The sequence below is a fragment of the Athene cunicularia genome, assembly GCF_003259725.1.
Source record: "Athene cunicularia isolate RWA chromosome 21 unlocalized genomic scaffold, athCun1 chr21_part1, whole genome shotgun sequence".
Lineage (NCBI taxonomy): Eukaryota > Metazoa > Chordata > Aves > Strigiformes > Strigidae > Athene > Athene cunicularia.
The window spans coordinates 4,888,941-4,899,250 of record NW_020799127.1 but is presented as its reverse complement, the minus strand read 5'-3'; the positions used below and the strand labels follow the sequence as shown (position 1 = coordinate 4,899,250).

Below are 10,310 nucleotides of genomic sequence, written 5' to 3'. Positions count from 1 at the left end.
AAAAAAAAAAAAAAAAAAAAAAAAAAAAAAAAAAAAAAAAGAGGGATGTTGAGTATATGGGCCCGAACACTGTGGGGGGAGGGAGATGAGAATTAATTCTTCCCTAAAAAGAAAACCATACCTCAAATTGGCTTAATGCATTTTGGCCCACATCTTCGTGCAAACACCTATTCGAAAGAGTTGGGCAGGTGATTAGAGGCTTCTATATTGTGGATAAAGAATCCCAGAAAGGGTAATTCACCACTAAAACACTGCTCTGTACATAAGCTCCCACCGCAATTCTGAATATGAGTGAGCAGTCTCTTTGGGACCTCGTGCATATTATTTTGCAGATATGCTCCCAGAGGGATCTATCCTTACCTAACCCTGACCCTCAAAACCCGCAAGACTGCTGGGCTTGGCCCAGAACGTGCCTGGGGGCACAGAGACAAGAATTAACCACCAGTTGTATACGCTTTGAGATTACAGGCCCCTTCCAGTATATGATTTGCTCATACCCACCTGCTCCTATTAAAGCAGCAAGCAGAGCAGGTGGGAGTTTTAAGAATTCAGTGACAGCAGTGCTGGGGTGCTTGAACATGGAAAATTTTGCTGCAGCAAGGTACCAGCCCCCCAGTTCACAGGCAGAAGCCACATATCTATAGAGCGAGGTAGCAAGACTGCCCGCAGTGTGTAACTAGTCACTAATGCCTTGCCTACTTCTCACTTACTACCACGTGAAGGACAAGGAATTTTCACTACACTGAGGGGGGGAGGCCCATCGCTCCCCTGGCACCACAGGCACACCTCTCCTGCCTTGTGCTTCTGGCCAGGAAAAGGTGGCAGCAGCAACCAGGCAAACAAACGTGCCCCCAAAGAGCAACGTAACGCCTGCCTGCAGCTTATCGCAAAGAAGGAAAAATCAGCTAAATCAAGAATGGTTTAAAACCAGGCAATCCAAAGGGAATGCAGATTCTAAACGACGCAGCTCAGCCCCTGGCTTTGACATCACTGCCTCGTGGACTGCATCAGAGGTACGATGCTTGTGCAGCAGCAGTTAACAGAGCGTAACAGGAAAAAGCGACATAAAAACCTGTAGGGGAATAAGAAGAAACCAGAGCTGGAACACTCCAACCATGGATGAAAAAACACAGGGAAATATGAGAGCGCAATCTGGTCTGCTGCATAGAACGAAAAGCCCCGATTCCCTATTCTTCATTTTGCCAAAGACTTACTATGGCGTAACAATTCTCAGGACACTATTTAAATTATTTTTTAAAGATTCCTTTTAACCAAACTATTTTACATTTGTTTTGTGTTGGGATCCAACTCTGCATTAAAAAAAGTGGATGACAAACTGTTTTCCTTTGAACTCATGTCAGAAATCCCTACCAGGAATGTAAGACTAGCATATAGCTGCTATCTGAGTGACAGAGGGAGCTTGAAATGCTGTTCCAAATTTCCAAATACGAATTAAGTCAATCCTTCTGGCATTCTGAAGTTTTGGCCAATTATGCTGTCACCTTTATCAGTGTCATACAGAATTATCACTAGGCCGTTGAGGCAGTACAAGATATCCAACTATAAAATAGTCGTGTGCCTCTACTGAAAGGCAAGAGAATGCTACTTCTTAATACACAAGGAACAACAAAGCAGACAGAAATTAGTTTGACGCTTAGACAGAAATCCTAAAGCTTAACAAAATGATCAAGCTTTAAAAAACATTTTCATCTTTCAGATTTTCCTTCCTATTCTACTCTTCCATTAATTCAGGTATCGTGTTCAGTTCCCCCTTACCCTGCAGCAAGAACAGCTACTTCTTTTCTCCAAGTCAAGCACAACAGAGACCTCTAAATGTTTTTAAATATAAAAGAACTAAATAGTTGCACACCCAATCAGAAGTGACCTGTTGCTCTCCAGCGTCTCATAAAGCAGACTGCATAAAACAGTTTAAATTTTCTCTCCTCTGCACAAATGACATGCAACAAATTTTATGTCTGCATGTTAATGGTGCAGGAGATGTTGCACTGCTCACAGAAGGCATCCGAAAATGACAGCTGCTGAATTAAAAGTCTTACAATACAGGGCTGGTAGAACAATGAGGCTTAAACCTGTGGATGCACAGGAGAGAAGTTTTGATAAAAAGTGGAAGTGCCTCTAGACACAATGGATTAAAGATCCTAGTTCTGTACTTTCAAAAATTAAGATAAACCTTTCAATTTTACCCCTTATGTTTAACTTTAAAACATTATTTATGACAGAATTCTGCCAGCATTGTTGTTCATATTGTAGACTGAAGACAAACTGTAACCAAAAAAAAACCAACTACAGATAATTATTATTGTGAAGTGGCATTGGGAAAACCCACGGCTTGCTAGGTCAGTCAATACCGACAGACAGCACAGTTATATTTTACAAAGTGGTTACCATGGCTATTGACCAGCCACAGCACAAGATCTCCCAGTACCATTTTATAATTTGAGCTTCCCCAATGAAATGTATTAGATTCTGCAGTATCCAGCTACAACGTGTAAACAGGGAGCTATAAATAACCAAGGAAGAACAAGGAACAAACATGTTAATGTTTGCATATGTGTTACTTGCAGGTCCCATATTTTATCCCAAGAAACAAACATCATGACAAGATACACAAAGCCATTATGTTCTGACTAACAGAGCTCAGATGGCATGTTTATCAATGTGATGATAATGCCATTGCAAAGCTGTAGTTAAGGTTATGCGTCAGGGTTTCTATTATCAAGAGATTACAGCTTGGCAGGAAAAATTTGCTGCTGCATGCTGAAATTCAGCACCCAGGTATGAACTGGGAACCTCAGTTCCCAGTTCACTTTTCTTCTTTACTGCAGAAATCTGAAATAAAACTGTTTCTGAAAGCATGCAAGAGTAACATCTAGCGCAAAATAACCTGTTTAATTAATTTAAGACTTTCAAACTGAAACCTCATGGGCTTCAGAAAGGCAGAATGATAAAACTGTCAATTTGTAACTGCTACTAATGTGTCTCTTGATGCTTCAATCCGGTTTAGATCAAATGTATTTTTTCTAAGAAAATCCATGTGTATTTCATTCTCTTCCCATGACTTCCACCTGGTTAATTAGTGAAGAGCATGTTGTAATGCACTATATTTACAAACACACAAACAGAGCCTTTTCTGTTCCTTCTTAATCCAGGAAATAAGGACTTTTTTCCTAAAAAATAAAAATCTCCTTTTTAGACTTTGTCAAAGAACAGCAAGTTTTCTCAACCTTTTCCTTAATTACAAGCATATAAAGACAGAAGATTTTGCTATCAGGAAAGCAATAGGTACAGTGCATGCTTTCAAAGGCCCAAGGTTTTCTAGGCAGACACCAATTGAAATTTTCACCATCTTCCATATTTTTAAGTTTTATAGCAAATACGGTAGGGAAATTTACAGGGTTTTAATCGTTAACAGCAAATAAATGCTAAATGCATAAACCCATCCTTATTTCTTAAATTTCACAAGATGAAAAATTATGGCAGTTGTTCTGAAAGGAAAATGAAATCTGGTTATATCTGCAAAACTTCTGTTAAATGTGCAGCACATTTATAGATTGCCCCAATCAATTTTTTAGCATGCAGACACTGTATATGCACACTAGCTGAATTTCAGTGCAGAGTACATTTTATTAAAAGCTTGGCTGAGTTTTAACATTATATTTTGTGGGTACAGTGCAAATAAAGGCGATTGCTGATAACGTTAGATGATATATATATTGTCCTCTAGAAACAGAAGTATCCTGATGGTTTCCTTAAGAAGACACAGTTTAACCTAAAGATGTCAGGTATCTCTTACAAAAACATAACTTGTGTTACACTTGGGTTTTTTCCACCGAACTATACCTGGCCGTCACAGAGAATGATGCTAGTATTTATTGTATCTTTACCCAAAAGGAATCCTACATGCTCAAGAACAGACAGGACTAAGCACTGCTCAGTGAGTAATTCCATCATGGGTAAAGAGAGATACTTTAAGTTAAAGAAAATGTAGCTGTCACACATATCCAAGCTACTCTCAGAATCCACCTAACCGCTGCATGCCTGTTGAACTCTTTCCACAAGCTGCTTTGTGCCCGGAACACTAAGGGTTGTTTGCATGAGCTGTGGGGGGATGTGGGGTAGGGGAGAACCTGTAGAGTCGGGCTGAGGGTTGGACTCGATGATGCCGAGGGGCTTTTCCAACCTGAATGATTCTGTGACTCTGTGATACCCAGAAAAATCCCAAGACCCGGGCCCGGCTGGGGCCGTGGCCAGGGGACGGCCGGTCTCTTAGGGAGGAGAAGCTGCAGTCAGACTGACAGGCCCTTGCTGTGCCCCATCCCCAGCCAGCCTTGGCTGCCAGGCTTGCTCTCGGTCCTTCCTTCCCAAACAGCCCGGACCAGGGACTGGCAGCTGGGGGAAAGCTGGGGAAAACACGTTCTGGCGCTGAGCCCAGGAAGGCTCCATGATGGAGAAGCAGGTGGAGACATGGAGAGATGTTCTGGCTGGTCAGAGAGAGCACAGGATAGTCAAAGACTTCCACAAGACAATTTTAAGATGCACAGGTTGCCATCTAAAGAGAAAAGGCTACAAAAGAAATCCCCTTTTCTAGGGCTACAGGAGAGGGTAGAAGGGAGAGAGGTTCCACAGAAATTTCTTGGCTTAAGAGTGCACATTCTGAGAGCAACTTTCCGTAGACAAGGATTGGTCCCAAGGTAACTGAATATTCTAGGCTATGACAGCAGCACATAGAATGAGCAATAAGCATGGTGACGCAATAAAGCTCACCTGAAACCTTTGTAAAAAAAAAAAAAAAAAATCAGTCCACTAGAAAAGAAGAACTATCAAGAAAAATCTACATTCGGGCCTCTGCTAGGTTCTTTCAACACACCCTGCTGCTGGAGAACAGGATACGCTTCAACCTCATCTGAACTTCATTTTATTGTTTCCTGTCACTACTGTAACTCTGCTTAATGTTTTTAAAATTTCATTTTGAAGTAGCAAGCAATTTTACCCTTAGCATTAGATACTTGAGCTGCTGTGCGTGACATCAGTTAACGGCAAGCTTGCAAAAATCACCTAGCTGGCAAAGTTGTAGAACAGAAAGATACCATAAGCCTTCCCTAAATGTCTCTGCATGTTGTTCCGCAGACTCTGGCATCGTATCAGAGATGTGTGCAGATCTCACACATGCAAGCAGAAGTAGGAGATCTTTGCAGAAATCTCTCAGTTCCCACTGCTCCCTCTGTTATTTGCCCTTAGCCTGCAACATCTCAGATGCTCATCGGTTAAGTTTACTGCTCTGTCCCATCTCTAACCACAGCACTTCTTTTGTCTCCTGCTGCAGGAAGTGAGGCTGTCACCAGCTTGCAATTTAGAGTCTCCTCCTGAAGAGGCTGCACCAAAGCACAGGTCATGATTTGAAGGACCTTATTCTCTTCTCCGACACAACCATGCAGAGGTATGAGAAACTGTTCACAGAGTCTGGCAGCTGCTCGAAGACGTCTGCAACCACTTACTACAAATCTCGGAGTTGCAGGGGAGTATCTGTGCTTTGATGACCACTGACACAATACACACAAGCTCCTTCATGATCTCTTTGGCTTGCAGAAAGTTGTGGAATAACAGCAAGATTCTTCACTCTATCACAGCAAAGCATGAACAGTAATAAATACAGCCCACTCCTGCCATGGCAGTTCTTGCTGCTTAATTACAAACTCCAAATTTTTAAGTAACCCATTTTGAGGCAAGTTTGTTTGTCTTTGCTCATTTGGGTTTTTTTAACAGTCCCATTTCACAACTGTAAACAGGTCAATGTTTCTTAAATTGTGTCACAAACCTGCTTCCAGACTTCCAGTCTAAGAGAGAAGGCACACATGCAGGGGATTGTTTTGTAGAGCAAGACTGCAAGAGAATAATTATACAATGCATGTGAATGTCTGTATAGATAATTTTTTTTTTGGTTGAAAGCATCCCTTACATCCGAAATACACTTAGTTGATTTGCTTCTTCATTCAGCAGATTGTGCCTGTAGTTCAAAAGACATACTAAAACCAAATTCAGCTTTCTTTTCATAGATACTGGCCTGTTTATTTTTCTCAACAATTTTTAAAAATTAAATCATTCTCTTGTGTCAAGACAAAATTGTCCTCTAACCTTTGTGGTATTTTGAAAATAAAATTCTTCTTCACCAAGACCTTTTACTTAAAGATACGGAAAAATAAAAGTATTTTGCTGGTATTCATTAGATAATCAATTATATTAAAGGACATTAACGTTCTCATTGGATATTCAAAGCACCTCTCCAGAGTGCATTGCTGGTCATCTAGATGTGATAAAAATCTTGTACTCCTTAGGCCATATGCCTGTAAGATCAAGTATCCTCTATAAACAACCTGACAAGAAATATATCAGCTGAAAGCCTTAAAGGTGCCGAACAATTAGCTTTCCCTCCCAACTGGATCGCTTTGTCTTCCTGGAAAATTATACTGAAAAATTAAACCCTACCTCACAGTGCAGGGGATTCAACACCGAGGCATCACACAGATGCAGAGAGGCACAACACCCACCGGAGTCGGTGTTCCATACATCCATGGCCATACACACAGACGGAAAGTCATTAAGCAGACTCCCTCAAGGGAATGCCAAAAGATCCTGAAATGATAATGATCCCCCTTCCATGGCGCTGCACTGTTGGCTTTTGTTTTGAACAATAGATCTCCCATGATACCTCTCGCTTGCTGAAAATATTGGTATTAAGTGAGCATGAGCACAGCTGTGTGTAAATTACATATATAAACAGATTAGATTTGTATATTTATACTGGATGCAAACACATTAATAGCACATTTGCATACACAGTTGGCTAAATGAGATTGCATGCAGAGCAGGATTACTAGTTACAAACACATTTATTTAGAATTTTCAATAAAGTATTTATACTGCCATTCAAGAGGTCAAAGTGGATTCATCATCCTTTCTCTCCTCTTCGCCTTCTCAGAAGCATACAAAAATGCTCTTGTCAACATGCTTTCCACATCCTGCCAGTCCCTTATCACAACTACTCTGGAAAAAGGATTTACAAGCCAGCAGAAGAAACTGAACTGGGCTGCTTACCTAAAGGTTATCCGAATTTCCTTCAGTTCAGTTTATCAAAGGTGATGTTTTTTGGGGGCGGGAGGAATAAGAGCTCTACATTTGACCACAGCATGAACTACCACCTAAATGCTGGTTTATAAACCTCTCCTTTTCCTGCTCTGTTTAATGCCAGGGATCAATGGGGAAGTCTGTATGAAAGGCAACATGATATTGAAGGTGACACAACAGCGCTCAGACATTTCCAAAGCTGGGGAAGAATTCAACTATTGCTTCACCCCAGGCTTTGAGCTGTCAGGGTGCTGTTAACCTTCTGTGCTAACCCCAGCTTTATTTTACCATCAGTATTTTAACAGAGCTATTTTTATAAAAACAGAGATTTCAGGTTCACCCAAAGCCATATGCAAAAGCTTTGATTCACTTTTCTGCACTGTACCTGTTTATGCATGAGAACCTAGATGAGAAAGAGAAAACAAACCAGAAAAAAACCATAAAATTAATTATGTCTAAATGAGGAGCCTTTAGTGTTGCTCTAATTGTGCCCTGATTGCTGGCTCTGGGTGCTTTCGCGGCACATCCCCAAATAACACTCCCAAGCCAGCCAGTCTCCCCTCTCTCGCCTTCACATTTCACGTCGGTTCCTGTTAAAAGGTCCAGTCCTGCCTCTTGGGTTCACCACGCTCACAGCCCCGCAGATAAATCATCTCCCAACCTGCTCTTGGAAATGCACTGGCCGCGATGCGATGGCTCCGGCCGCGTTGCCAAGCAACCTGCGCAAGAGGGATGTCTGAGAAGTGCTGACAAATAGCCAAGTGGCTGCAACAACAGACTTCTCTCTGTCAAAAACGTGTTTGGGAGAAGTGCCTCCCCCGCCTCGGCTCTGTGCGAAACACTGCGTGATTGTAAAATCAAAATCAAAAGGCTATTGTAATGAACACACGCTTCCTGCTCAATTACTAATTGTTAAAAAGCTGCGGGGAGGCTGCGATCACACAGCGTATGGCAACAGAAATGTGATCCGGTAAACGAGATAAAGTCAACAGCACGCCAAGAAACCTGATCTGAGAGCAGCCTGCAGTGGCGCATCAGAAGCTGATGCACAGATCAAAAAAAAGCCTGGATATTAAAGCAGCAGCAGGAGGAAAAAAAAGAAACCCTGACTTTACTTTTCCCTGAGCTCTAGAAGGGATATTTGATAAACAACCTTGACTCTCTGGAAGAACAATTCGTGGGTTATTACAAGATTATCCATCCCAACACTAACGCAGTTGCGTGGTCCCATGTTTCCGCAGGAAGATGAACAGGCAGGGACAGATGAGCACTCTGGTTTGAATTCTGCTCAGTTTGCAATTCACTTTCCTCAAAGTCAGGGTGGGAAGAGGCAGCATTCATTTTTCCAAAGCAGGTCTGGAGAAAACTCACCCCTGGCGGCACCGAAACAAAGGAGTGAGCTGCAGAAGATCTTCTGAAGAGCAACAAGTCCTGAACCTCCAGAAGGCTGGAAATGCACAGTCCCTCGGGACCCTGTGTACCTCTCCCCTGAACAGCACTGCAGAAGGGCAGTTATATTTAACACAGGCGAGCATTTCCTTATTCCACTAACCTTAACCGTTTCCACCAGCAAGAAGCTCAGTTGGCCAACTTGCCCACATACACATTTCAACGCCCATGACAGGCCTTGCCTGAACAGACGGGAGGGGGTCCACACCTATGCAGCGTGACGGGCTGATCCAGATCTGTGCAGCGCCCCAGCTGCTCCCAAAGCCTCCCCGAGACATTTGCTCTTCAGAACACGATCACATTGCACATGTCCATAAACCAGGTTTCACACAGTGAGTCTAAGACTATCCCCTTCTGTCGACAAAGACCTTAAAAACCAAACTGGGCACTGCCTACATTGTCAAAAAAAAAAAAAAAAAAAAAACTTTCTATTTATATATTATTTGTAGATTGTTGTCTCCTCTAATCAACAGTTTCTCAGTGCTGCAAACAAAGCTAAAATGATCCGAGTGTGTTTTTACATAAACAATTTAAAGATGCATTAAGAGTTAAAGAGAACAAAGGTCTGGCACATTTGTGACCTAGAGAAGCAAAACAATATGCTGCTGCCAAGAGACAACAGAAAGCTTTTGATTACACTTAAGATTGCCTTTTTCTGTACACAAAGAGATTCATTTCTGATTGTTATTTTAAACCTCTGTTAAAATGCTAATATACAAAAAGCCTTTTTATACATCAAAACTAGAGAGGAAGGAGAAAGAAAAAGTTGGACATGTTCCTTTTCAAGAATATACTTCCTTTCCCATATGACATCTGAGAGTATCTCCCTTTAGCATAGGTAATTAGTCGAAATTCAGTACTTAACCTGCAAACTTCAAGCTGACAAAAAAAGCACAGCTATTTGCTTTTAATTTCCCAAACTCATGCTCACTCAGACTTGGTAAAAATGCATTTCCAAAAAAAAAAAAAAAAAAAAAAAAAAAAAAAGTCAGAGTTCCAATTGTCGTTGGTTAGTGGATGGGATATACTTCTACTAGTGGAAGTATAGAATCCAAAAGCAGAGATAAAAATGCATATAAAGTAGCATATGTAATGCAAATCAGGACAGAAAAGCAGCACTTGTGGAATATAAACAATGCCCTGCTACACCACCTCTCCTCCCAGGGAATGGTTCACATGCACCAATCTGGACAATTAACCCTTCTTTTCCTCATATACTCTGTATCTCAAATACCAAACGCTGCACTGCCAGTGGATTCTTCAAGTTGTATTTCCTTGAATAATGCCAACACCAGAAAGCACAGCATCTTCCACAGGGCTGAAGATGTTCATTATGTTTCCTCAACTTTACTGGGCAGACACAAGCCAAGAGGAAAACATCATATATTAGCCCCTCTCTGAATTCTATTCTCCTTATACTGTTTTTCTTAACAACAGAATTTTCACTCGACTTACAATACCGTAGGGAACATCACTCTGCCCGCTACCACAAAGCGGATCCCCATTAAATCACCAATACTAAACCGCCCAGTCTAGGCAATAACATGGGTGGGTGAACACAGACATACACCAGCCCCCAACCCACAAGCTATAGTTCAGCAAGATCAGACCACAAGGCTAATAACTAACGGGAGGGTTAAGACAAAATAAGCTTCCACTCAAGCTCTTTCCTTAAATATCAAAACATTTCCATTTTCTCCATTCCCCCCCCCCCCCCC

The 10,310-nt window shown here is 41.6% G+C and overlaps 1 protein-coding gene across 3 annotated transcripts in view; it reads right to left on the bottom strand.

The window, feature by feature from the left end:
- The window catches only part of RERE (arginine-glutamic acid dipeptide repeats), a 251,296-nt gene that overhangs the window by 56,507 nt on the left and 184,479 nt on the right, over positions 1–10,310 (bottom strand). The window lies entirely within an intron of this gene.